Raw genomic sequence first — 13,612 nt, 5'->3', positions numbered from 1 at the left:
CATTTCCAACTTGAAGAGCTTATAGGTTTCCATCAGTGGAAGCATGCTGTGACATCAGGTAATGAACTTTCCCTGCCTTCAGTTTTATTGCTTTACTCGTCTTAGCCTTTTATATGTTCCCTTAAGCGCTTCAATCATTTCTCAACAGCCTTACATTTACATTTTCGCATTTTGGGAATAATGAAATTCCATTCCGCTGTTGTTAAGACAGTAGAATGTTTGGTTTCATATTTTTATAGAGACAAAGTAAGGGTAACACGCTTACCTTTCGCCCTCTGTTTGACGCCATCCTCACTACAAATTGTGTTCTTTTATCACAAATAACACTTTGCTGACCGAGCCATAATGATATTACAATCTTGTCGTGTGCATAGGAAATATCACTATCATACCACAGGTGTAAAAAAAGATTATCAGGATTTATCTCAGGTTTAGTTTTTATTTTCCCTGGCGAATTGATAGTCGTAAATACATTAAAGAGCTGAATCGATATTAAATACATTAATGAATTAGGATCACTATTTTACATACGAGAGCACGTTTGAATGCATTAATAACCTTCGTGTTCCATAAAACGTGAGACATTTCTTGTCTAGCTAAAGTTTCTCAAGAAGGACTCTGCTACATGAATTTAAGATCTACGCCTAAGAGCAGCTCCAAGCTATGAACCAAGTCTGCTTCTCTTATTTCGATCTAATCATGAAATCGATCTGCCTATTCAGAATGTTTGTTTGACTGACCTAGGCTGGCTCGAATTTTCTTGGGGTTTAGTTGCCCCTGTCACTGGAACTTTTCTTGTGAATATGATTCGTTCCCCTTCTCGAATATAAACCAATACTAACGAGATCTTGAGAAAAACAGTTGAGAGTTACCGACGATAGGTCAAACGTGGAAACCCGTGTTTGTGGGCAACTGCTCATTTCTGATGTGTCTCGTTACCGTCCAATTAAACATGACGATTGGTAGACGATTAAAACGAATAATAGTTGCATAATCGATGATATTCCCGATAAATTTCGGTGATCGATGCTGTCATTTAAAATTAATATTGCCACACAAATTATTGCACTGCTGGAAGGGTTCTAAGCCAAGGTTCGGCTGCGTTTGTTTAACAAATACAATGAGATATAACCAGGGTGATTTAGGTTTAGATCGTGCTAATCCGAAGAAAGAACACTGACTTCTGAATCACGTTAACAAATAGGATTGCTGCAAGAGCAATGCGTCTCAAGCAAATAAACAGAATCCCTTAATTGAGTTTCCTGGGGTGTAAATTGATTTGCTTTGTGCGGCCGCATGTGTTCTTACAATTGAATCGCATAGCCAAGGCAGAAATCTGCTTTCCCTGTCAACCGCCATGTCGACATCTGCGCTGTTTCGCAATTATTCCGTACTTCTTCGTATAACACTCAAGTATTCACTACCAATCAGACTGTTCTCTCTGTGCATTTTAACATCTTTTTATCGCATGTAAAGTAGCTTATGTATCTCCGTGCAAAACTCTCGTAATCAAGTCTTGATATAATGAGCGTTTGTAATAACATTGCGGGAAGCTATCTCTTGTGAATACGGCAGCGAACTTCCAGGTTCCATAAATGGCAGGAAAGTTCTTGATTACAATATTAAAATTTGCCTAAAGTAAACGAGGAACACGGAAGAAAACGTGTTATTTCCATCTGTAATATTTCCCTAAAATAATATTGAAACACATATTAAGCATGTTCTTCTGCTAATCAATTTAAATACTGGAGACTTCAAACGGGTTCACGAACCACTTTCTGAGAAACACGACGTTGACGTGCCTTTTTCTTTAATGTGCCACTTTCGAACTCTTCCACAAGCTGCCATTTGCCTCTGTGTTGGAGTCTCTGCACCCAGAAAAACAAATCCTCAGACAGGGTTTGCTTTTATTAATGTGGAGTTGCGAACGTAACACCAGCGTTTTGACGCTTGGTGGTGCATGAAATTAGGGGGCGAGTATGAACTGGTATCAATTACTGTGGGTGCGGGCAGTAGATGCAATAGACCAGCGGACAAAAAGTGGAATGCTAAAAAGCTCGTTAGAGATGGAACCCAAAGTAACTAGAGAAAAGTTCGCGTAAAAATTGTTTTTTGGTCTCGATAAAAATTGAATAATTGACATGGTATGGGCACGTCCAAAGAATTGCGGACAGCAGATGGACCAAACAAGTGATCGTGAGAGTGCCAACAGGAAGAAGGCAGATAGGAAGACCGAGAGTCAGATGGATCAAGAAAATCCGAGATGCGATGGCAGAGGGAGGAGAGAATGAAGGATCTTGGATATGTGAGAATAACGGGGATTGGGAATTGGAAGACAGCGTCTTTACAAAAGCGATACAATGAATTTGCTACGTCTCCTTTTGTTCTCGTTTGTTTCCTTTCTTTCGTGTAGGAATCGTGATTATTGGAACCTGGAAATGACACGAATGAAGATTTACTTCGGCATTTGGTGCTGGTAGTAATTATTTTTAGTTTGCAGAATACTTTGCAGTGAGCTGCATAGAGTTGTACATCTGCAAAAGGTTCTATTTGAATAGCAACACTAATTTTAAGCTTCGGTAATATCACCGTAACAAAACAGATGAGTTGCTTTCGATTTGTATTTGTAAGGACAAACAGACCAGTCTTACGGAACATTCTGAAAATATCAACCACTTTTGCGAAGACAAGCTTCTACCACTTTCAGTGTTTCGTGCGACTTTGCAAGGTGTTTGTGGGTCAATGTTGGCAACAGTCTGTTTCAGTATTGTTTTTACGTTCCTCTAAGCTTCGAGAGTTATTCTTTCTCTTTGATAAATTCGTACAGAATGGAGTCTGGCTTGAGCAGTGACCTTGACTCGACTGTCATGGGGAGACTGGGAGAGTCTATTGCACGGGGGTGGACTTGCCGTTAATTTATGTTTCGCATCGTAGTACGTGATTGTTTTCTTTTTATTTTCGATTGGTACACCTTGTTTGACAGGCTTATGATGCCACCTACTGGCCGAATGGAACGGATGTACACGTGCGGGAAGGTCGCTTGATTTGCTTCCATTTCCAGTTCAGTTTCGTGTTTGACGCCATTTGGCTGCCTGTAAGGTTTCCGTGCAACGTGCGGTGCAAGTGTGTTCCTAGCTTCCCTGTTAACAACGACGAAACCGAAGACAACTTTAAGGTAAGTGAATTTAATTTCTAGCAATTATTAGGCCTGCATATTTCCAAACTTTGATGGTGAACATCTTTCCTTGGGGGGAGGGGGTTGTTTACAATTACTAACATTAATGTAAGTGTATTAACCCCAGTCCCCTATCCTGTCACAAAATTTCAGTATTATGTGTGTTTACTAACCTATATACAAACGAATTTATCGCACCCAAGACAACAGGCTACTATAGTGTGAACTTACACCTAAGTCAAGTTTGTATCTGCTGGTATGGTTACATATCTGTACCAATTGTGTTTTAAATTATTTAAAAGTAATTAATTATTTGTCGCTTTCTATGGACTAATGGTTAGAGTGGGGGTTCAAACCAGGCCGAGGTCGATGGATTTTTAAGGGTGATAAAAATCCGTAGCTTGGAGAAGTAGATTTACGGCATGTTAAAGAACTTTACGAGCATGAACGAAAATTCAGCGGTCATTTCTCACCCATGTGTCTCCTGATTCTCTACTAGATGGCTCTAGCAGAATAAATCAGGATTGAGTAGAAATTGTCCAGTGGCAGTGGGCTGGACACTCACTACTTACAAAATTCACATTTCATAGATTAGGAAATCTCCGAAAGGAGGCGGGCAAGACCCACACTGGGTTGTACAGCCACAAGAAGAAGAAGAAGAAGAAGAAGGAATAATTTATTGAAATATAACAGCATAAAATATATTACGTAATGAATGTGATCGGCTAATGTAATTATAAATATTAATTTAAGAAATGTGTCTGTCTGTGTCTGCAGAATGTTGCGGCTGGTTATTTCTGCCTCCTTTGCTAACAAATTTTTAATATAACTCCATTATATACCAGTTGTGCAATAATTTTACAAACTATTGTTTATTATTTTGCTTTATTATTATATCTTCCTAATCCGATTTCTCAGGGACAGGTCAGACCCGCTACATTTTTAATTACGTATCTACTGTACTGTAATTACTTCGCAAATTAAAAAAAGCTGCCAGTACTTTCCCACAATGCATTACGTTACATCAAGGAGTGGCGTAGCAGCGATCGTTTTATGTGTAGATGGAATAGTTGCTTTATGTCTAGTGACATAAGTGAGGCCCTTACATGATGTAGTGGAATCCCAGTTATTTACCTGGAGGTGGCACCCCGGTAGATCGCCATAAGCGGGTTTATATTTTCTGCAGCTTTGTTGAAACATTCTAATGGAGTAGAGTCACGTTCATAAATGAAGGTATGGAATAATTCGTAGCAAAAAAAAAAGTAAAAAGTAATACTCGTAACATAAAACAAGAACTGTCGTGTACAAGTAAGAATGTATAACGGTTGTTGTGCATGAAAAAATCGAATGAGTGGAACAATCACGGTACATTGCTAAAATTTGTATTAAAATATGTTCTTTTTTGGAGTGTCGTGAAACACTGTAGTGTTTCACTCTTAAACTTCGTTGAAATTGGGAAGTTTGTCCTGTTTTCATCTTTCGTGTATCTGTTTTCTCTTATTGAACCATGCACAGGAGTTACTTGCCTTGGATTAATATTATTTATTTTTATTGTTTGTGTTCTTACTCGAAATTATTTCCTGCTTTAAGCTATTTTCATTGTTTTAGAACATATATATGTGCATTCTCACATACATGCATCTACTTACGTACTATATACTTACATATATACATACATATACGTAGATACATAGGACTACATACATATACGATATTTAATGACAACATGTCTGTACTTCTGAACATTTGTTGAGTCCTGCCACGCAGTCAGAAATGCCATGTGAACGTGGGTCTGATTCTTTGAGGTTGCGTAGGTGTGGCTGTTTGACGTTTAAGAGTGAATTAAGCCTGTACGTAACCACATCGTACGTTCTTATACACCGAATAGAAGACTTAAAGGGAAATTTTCTAAATAATATCAATACATACATAGTACACGGCTCACATTGGCTAAACTGATGTATCAGTTAGAACTGTGTAAGTGTCTTTAGATTTTAAATTTAAAACTAATTTCTTTAGCACAGATATCTATAAGGCTGCAGGCTGGATATTTACAAAACTATACACTGAAATTACATACATAAATTTTCTTAAAATTTAATGGTTCAAATGTAAGTCGAAATAAACTGATGGGATGAAATACAGCGCTTTAAAATATGTTAAAAGCATTTTATTATACGTAGCGCAAGAAAGCAAGGTACTGGAGATGTTCAAGGAAATCAGAACAATCTATGATCTGGGTTTGATACTCGCGGCCTTTCGGGTTGTTGATGTGGACTATAGAACTAGGTTCTTGCAGTAGTTTGATGCTTATATCAATATTACTGAAGTCAGCGTGCCCTAACTTCGTCTCCTCAAAACTGAACGGAAAATTCGATTAACTCGTTCAATTATAAAATTCCTGCGTTAGAACTTCGGAAAACTCCCTAAGAAGAAGCCCTTATTATAAAGTAGTGAAGGAAACTTGAAGTACAAGCCATGGAATAATGATGGAACTGTACAGATGACGTCTAACAATTCTTCATGAGCCGTACGAAGTGTGAAATACATTTAGCATGTGTTGTATTAAGTACTGCTTGCTACTACTCAGTTCAAAATATTTTGTCTTTCCTTCTGATTTCTAAGAACCTGAGAATTAAAGTGTACAAAACAATAATCTTGCCTGTTGTTTTGTATGGGTGCGAAACATGGTCTCTCACTCAGAGGGAGGAACACAGATTGCAGGTGTTTGAGAACAGGGTGTTGAGGAGGATATTTGGGCCTAAGAGGGAAGACGATGGGGCGTGGAGAAAACTGCACAATGATGAGCTTAAAAATCTGTACTGCTCCACCAGTATTGTCAGGGTGATTAAGTCGAGAAGAATGAGATGGGCTGGGCATGTAGCGCGCATGGATGGGACAAGAGGTGTGCACCGGGTACTAGTTGGGAAACCTGAAGGGAAGAGACCGCTGGGGAGACCTAGACGTAGATGGGGGGATAATGTCAGGCGGGATCTATGGGAGATAGGAGTTGAAGGAGACTGGATTTTGTTGGCCCAGGACAGAGTCTGGTGGAGGGCTTTGGTTAATTTGGTGATGAACCTTCGGGTTCGGTAAGCCATCTAGTTAGTTAGTTAGTTATATTAAGTACATGGAGCAAAGTCCTGATTACGAAGCTAATGGGTGCTGATATGGGCAAGGAATTCTCTCTTTTTGTAGAGCCCGAAGTGTATAACAGCCGTCATATCCAAGGCCTCCTGAAAGACCACACATTGTTAGTCCGTGATTGATTATTCGGCATAGTCGCAGCTGCCCTCTGCTTCTGGAGGCAGACTCCTAACTGGCGAATGAGGGCGTAGCGGTAATTATTGCTTGGTCTATTGCAATAATCTGTCATTTCAAATGCACTTTCGACGTCGTACCTGTAATCCTGCTGCATATTTTAGTAGGTATGTAAATAATTCATAGATAGAACTGATGCTTAAGTTTGATCATATCTGGTCTTGACATTTTGGTATTACTGATTACGGGAGACATCGTGGAATTCTTTCCCCGTTTGTGAATTCGGTTGCAGTCACCATGTTCATATTGCAAGTGAGTTCATTCGTAGCAGCCGCTACCATTAAACGGTTCCTATTAAATGTCGCTATAGAATGATTAAGAAATAAGACCGTTCAACTGGGCAACACAAATTAATTATTACCTACGCAATAAAATGTATAAACTAAGCGTAGGTTATAACATCATTTTTCATTATACGAATATAATCTTTTTAAAAATGTTTAGACCGATGTTATTATTATTCAGTGTTCTGTCGTACGACAGGTCCATTGCTCTGCCCAAAAAGAGCTCTCCAGTTTTCCCTATTCTCAGCTTCTCGTTTTAATTCCTGGAACTTCATCTTCTTTCCTTGTTTCAGATCGTCGGTTAGCTGTATCAGTCTTAGACCGATGTAATAAGACTTTTAAATGTTTTACATAATTTTCTTCGACTTTGCCCTACTCTGATTCTGTTGTAATTCTCAAAAAACGAAATGTGATCTGAATTCTTGGGGCTTGGACAGGGGATCTGCCGACCGCAATTCTTGTACCTGCTTTGGAAAAGAACAACATTGGGAAAATGTCGGCATACCGTCATGCCCCGACCGGGATTAGAACTTTGTTCCATTTTTAAACCAGTCTGAAACCGTAATAACTCTAGATATGGCGGTAATTGTTAAGTAAAATTTGTGTTATCCGATAATTAAGTGATTATTACTATTAGGCTGGTAACATTTTAACCTGTCTGAATACGCAGGTTTACGTTGCTTGTCTTGTATTGTCTTGAAGATTGAACAAGTTCTTCATTCTACTTCAATGTGTTGCATAAAGGCATAATTGTTTTTTCTTGAGAGTCTAGGCTGTTCCTTCTTTATTACGTGCCTTAAAGAAACTGTTATGCTCGTTATAGGAAGTAAAATACAGCAGTTGACGACACAGTAGGGCATTAAAGCAGATGAGTGAAATAATGGATAAAAGAGACTTACAAGAAGGATGTGTTATTTTATTTGTTCCTTGGAAGGAAAGCTTGCAGTATAAATTAAAGCTGTAGCGATCCGATGAAAAGTAATTGGTGTACATCCGTGTCAATAATTAACCGGTTTACAGCATAAACAGGCAAATGAACGAGCATAATAAACACAGAATTACTAAGTGTTTTTGTATGCTTTATCTAAAGCAAAATACACCTTTGTTTAAATCTTGTCAGTCTAATCACAATAAAATTTCTATTAAATATTAAAATATTACCATAATTAACATTTAAATATTTAAAATATATTAAATAATGTTCTCTATCGAAATGTTCGATTTACATTAGATCATCACTTTTTACACGACATGTTTCAGTTCTAAAAGAACTATCTTCAGGTGTATAAAATTACATAAACTTAAATATAATTTCTTAAATGCAACTTTCAGTCAGATGTTTATCGTTAACACTGATAAAGCTCGTAAGTTTCTGTACATTTTTTACCTTTCCTCCTAACTTTCTTCCTTCGTACCCAAAGCATAACAATTTTAGCTTTCTCATGGGAGATGGCGCGTGTTGAACACACAACACGCTGACTACCACGAGGGTCACAGGTGGGCCTCATGACTATTTCAGTATAGTTGCAGACTACCAGTGAGTCAGTTACAGGACTTAGTCTTAATGTCTGATATAATTTATTTCTGATATCAAAGTTGGGACAAGAAAGACGCATGAGGTTTGTGAGAGCTACCAGAGTGTCACATTTAATAAGAATTTTGAATTTTTAGATCACCGGAACGGAGTTCTTGTCTTGCAAAAATCGCTTGGGAGTCAGCGTGTTTAAACGTATCTTCTTTCTCGTTACTTGGCGGTTTTAGCGGACATAGACAATTGGTGCAGTTGAAGTTGACGGTTTGGGAGAAAAAGACGGTAGTGGACAGAAGCAGCTTTTCCCACGAAACTTACTGTCTTTGTCGTTCACGTTGCTTGGACGTGGGATTAAAGAAGGAAAAGAAGAAGAAGGTCTATTCATAGATGGATCTTCATCAAGCTGACGAGTGACAGATTCTGTCAGTTCGTTCTGGCCATCAAGAGCCTGATCTGTCACTCGGACTGGGGCATATTCTTCCTCGGTGAACAAGCAATTGTCGAAAAACGTGAAGACGCCTGATGGGCCCTTGGAACAAGATAGTAGACTTGCAGACTTGCCTCGACTATTGCAGTTTATCTTGCCCCTCCCACCCCCCACCCCGCCCGTCAACATATAGGCAACGGTTGTCTCGATTGAATTAACTTGTTGTTGCCCGTCCACAACCTCTAGAGAAGCTGCTAGTTACAATATTAATACAGATATAAACTGAACCTTAAATTTTCAGGTTTGACTCCATTAACATGTTACTTATGTATCGCGCTTGAAACGTTCTGTAGGTATTGTCCAAAAACAAGATTTTCTATATATTACTTATTCTTTTTACGGAAATAATGGAAACACCATATTTATTCGCAAAAATATAAAGTTTCCACTATAAGCAGTGTAGCAAATTTGATTAATGTAAGCTTGATATTTGGACAGAACGCCGCCATGTTTCCATGGAGCTAGAATATAAGCTAGGAACACATAATTTTGGTGGGAAAAGCTCAGTACCTTGTTTGTGACGAACATCAGGGGGAACTGCTCATGTCAGGTTAATTACTTCGATACGTTCTGTTTTCACAAGATAGCCTAAGTAAACGAATAGTAAATTGTTGCTATGAGTGCGGAACACGTCCATTTATAGCCGGAGTGCAAGTCAATCACGGAACATTAATAAAATATTTAAAAAATAAATATTATTAATTTAGGTCATACTTAGATACATTTCTTGTTTTATACTGCATTTGGCCCACGACTTCGTTCACTTTTCCCTGGTATTTTCCGTGATTATTTAAATAATACAGTACATACCGGTACCTGTAATACTGTGTAAGCGAACAGTGGCTATGCGTTCTAATTGCTGGGTCCAATTACCGTGGCTGAAACCATCGTGTGCACAGACTGCGTAATGAATCATGTGCACTGCAGAGTTCGTTACTCTCCGACCACTAGTCTGCTCCGTTCTGCCGTAATGCAGTTGTAGGTTATTATTGCAGCGCATTGCAGGTAATTACTTTGTGTACTCCCTGTGATACAACATTTAGACTGTCGTATTACTTGAAATGTGGAACGAATGGATGTAACATTCAAAATACGGAAAATTATGTTTTAAAATGCAAAATTCAATATCATGTAAATTAGGAGCGTACGTACGTATTAAACTAATTAGATTAACTAACTAGGCCTTGGTAATTGCATGGAACACACTGCGGTTTGAGAAAAAATATATTTAATAGGCGGTAAAGAAATTACCCGTCTTCTATGAAAGCTGGAGGTTTATTTTCGTGTTCATAAAATTCCACAGTTGGATTCTATAATGAACCAGTTGTATTAAATCCATACACACACTCACTCCTCATATTCTGAAGCCTCAGTTTGATATTTGTTCTTCTTCAGTGCCGAGATCTCGCAAATGGTCTCTTTGCTTGAGAATTTCCTACTCATGTCTGGAAGTAATTCTCATCACGAATGTGAGACCAGAAGATTAAAGTTTCAAATACGTGTAGCCTTTAATACGCACACTGTATTACTGCGTTCTGAACGTTTTTAGCTTCTTTTGGCATACGGTGGATATTTAAGGCGGTTAGCTTTAGACCTCGTTAACAGAATGACCGATTACATCAAGGAATACTAGGGAACGTGGAAAATTCATGTTTATTTCGCGCTAGCCTATAGATTGTCAAGAAGAGCTTTCAACTACAGACCTCGAGGGAAACATTTCATGCAACTATTAAGGAAAAAAATGAAATAGAACCTGAACAGTTTTGGCGTTTACATTTCATCGTTATCTTTAGTTACCTATTTTGTCTTTCGTATACGGAACGCTAACGTCAGTTAGCACTGGGACAGCTCTATCCCAGTTTCTTGTTAGAATCCTGTAATTTGTTATTTGTTAACGTTGTTAGAAAGGACAAAAGTAACTGTATTTATGCTTTGGCTGTATATTTTTTGAAGTAAGGATAGTACGCTATTCCGTTCACAGCTTGTCTACGCTGCCAAGGTAGCTTGGTTGGTTTGTTGGTTGGTGACAATTTGCTGTTGCGGGATTTTGGGTCCTTGGAATAATATTTACGAATATACGACCGTGCAATGTAACAGTTGTTATAGCATCAAAGTTATTGTATATAAACTCAATATAAGGTCATATTTTTAATTGTACTACATTTAAATCATATATATTCTTTTATTAATCGAAGATAAAAAATGAATTTAAATTTCTGTTAAAATAACTTAATTTTGACTTTTATATGCAGCTGTTTGTAAATAGTGCTCTGAAAGAAAACATTAACTCTTCCATCGCCTACTATGTGCATATAATTCTGTATATCACAACAAAATGTTTTATGTGCTTAGACTTCACAGGTTTCTTAATGAAGCAAAGATTAGTAACGATCTTAATTTTTATGTGTTCGTTTGTTGAACTTTTCGGTAAACTTTAAAGCAAGATTTCCCGTCATTTTTGATAGACAGTTTTTTAGTCTAATAATTAACTTCATTAGCGGGTTTCGTATCAGTAAGTAACCAACTGATCAGCCTATTCATACTTGTTACTTTTTTGACGGATTTAATGGAAGGATAGATTACGTGATGCATTTTCTAAATAGTGCGATGTAAACGAATTATCTGTATAGATTCCACGCACATGGGACACTATTCTTCTTGTCTGTTGTTTCAGCACAATGGGGGGTCGATGATTATGTATGGAGCTTCAATAATTGAACGTACAATGAATTACTGATACTGGCCCGCAATTAATTGGTTTTAAAATAAACTCTGTAGTACAAAATCCGATTACAGTTTGTAATAACGGAGAAGAGCACAATACTGTGTACGAATGAACGGGAATGATGCAGTCATAAATTTTCTGTGCTGGCCCATATTAATATCCACATGCATTTTCGTCTTCAAACATAGCAACATCGAATTCGAAATCATATGGAATAATTGATAGCCTTTGCTTTTCAAGCGTCGTCTCTCTCAAGCGTCTTCGATAGTGAAGGAAATAGGATCTTTGATAGGCCATCACTTCCCTACCAGATTTCAATACAACGCGAGATTCGTCCATCGTAAACGATCCCAGGTCTATTTTTATGCTGTGCTTACACTGAGGGCGGTACATGCCCAGCAGATAGGCTTTTCCTTTACTTAAAGACGAAAGGAGAATTCAGCCTCCGAAACGGTTTAGTTTCATTATTTTATAATTTAGAGGAAGTGAAAAAACGAAATACTGGACAACAAAGCGACTTCACTTATTTATATTATGACTAATAATAAATCAGCGGTAAGATTTGAAGATTCAAACATCGAAATACTTTCTTAAAAAGTAAACGTCATGAATTGAAAGATAATTGTACATATTTTATACTCAGTACACAATTCCATCACACATTCTGTAATAGACCCTAATTTTAAGAGGCAGAAATTTCGCGGGTTTAACAGTCGAATTCCGATCCGAAGCAGGCCCTGAGGGAACTTTCCTTCATCCACGAAGTCCAGAATCATACACTCCTTTGTGTTCAATGGGCACAACGGGACTTTCTGCAGAGGGTAAAAGGGATACTACCACCCTTCATTGAATGTGAGAATGACTGGAGCCTTATGTCCATGCCCGCCTCTTTCCTTCACGAATAACTTAGCATTTTGTTATGTCCTGATAAAGAATCCCATTCCAAATTCTCCGTTACACGTCAAATGGACGAATATCTTTCTGGAGACCGGTTAAACGCCGGTAAGAGACTGGATCTGAAATATTGCTGATGATGATTATTATTATTACTTCTGGGTAACGCATTATCCAGTAGGTTTGTTTTCTGAAGTCACATACTCAGATCATTTGTAGCACTAGAGCTCTGCAGACAAAAGAACTGTTTTTAATGAAAGAGAGTCAGAGGTTGTTAGAAACAGTGGTAAATGGTCGTAATAGGATGGAAGCTTTCTTTCTTTCTGTTTGGACTTGTGACCTGTATTTCATATTCTTATTTTGTCTGCGCTCGACACTTTTCGTCGTTCAGTTGGAAAAATTTGTGGTTCTTACGGAGACAAGTACGAATATGGCTGTCTTCAGGGATGTATCATCGTTGATTCTTGTAGATACTAGCCGACTGCCTTCATAATAAGCCGGAGGCAGCAAGCTCCTCTGATAAATCGGTCATTATCTACCACTCTACACGGCGTTATATGAGGTTTTATGTTTTGACGGTGCTGTATAAAAAGCAATATTTTACTTGTCGCCGTGATAACCTCAGATCTTACCAAGTACTGTCTCATTCTGTCCTTTGGTCATTTTTTCAGCCGGTTGTTGCCATAAATACTTTTGATTTTAAAAATCGACCGAGAATCACCGCGTCAAAAGACTGTTCCCTCTCGAAAGTGGGACGTCTTTTGTTTTGCGCCATTCTAAAATACTCTTCTTGTTCAAAACTTTTGAGGTAAATTTTTCACCTTCGCTGTTTGATAATGACTGAGTATCCATTACAATAACAGAGTAAGGGTCAGTATTAGGTAGTGCTTTCTAGCACCACTTATAAAAGGCCTCCCTTTCATTTCTTTATAATTTTGTTCTTGTTGAATGAGATTTCAGACACCCGCAGGCCATTATCCACGATTCCTTTCCACCACCAATTTGCAGTACAATTAGCTGCTTTAATTTCCGTAAGGGATTTTCGGTTCTGTTGAAAGTTCTTTCAAAAAGCGTATCATTAGCAGATCTTACGGTCTGATATTGCCAAGCAATCTGCTTGCTGTGGTCTGCGTTAACCGAGGTTTTATTTGCGTTGTCCTCTGCATTATGCCGATTAATATCTCTAAGATACATT

At 38.0% G+C, this 13,612-nt stretch overlaps 1 long non-coding RNA gene across 1 annotated transcript in view; it reads left to right on the top strand.

The window, feature by feature from the left end:
* Positions 1–3,008: 3,008 nt before the first annotated feature.
* Positions 3,009–13,612, top strand: part of LOC147871223 (uncharacterized) — a 28,629-nt gene continuing 18,025 nt past the window's right edge. Inside the window, exon 1 of the long non-coding RNA XR_015532729.1 lies at positions 3,009–3,175. This is a non-coding gene — a long non-coding RNA (uncharacterized LOC147871223). The remainder of the gene's footprint in view (positions 3,176–13,612) is intronic.

The sequence above is a fragment of the Zootermopsis nevadensis genome, unplaced genomic scaffold, assembly GCF_977971745.1.
Source record: "Zootermopsis nevadensis isolate Lab colony 2312 unplaced genomic scaffold, Znev_1.0 Znev_ptg000061l, whole genome shotgun sequence".
NCBI classification, from domain to species: Eukaryota; Metazoa; Arthropoda; class Insecta; order Blattodea; family Termopsidae; genus Zootermopsis; species Zootermopsis nevadensis.
The sequence above is the reverse complement of the archived record's forward strand: the minus strand, read 5'-3'. Positions and strand labels throughout refer to the sequence as shown.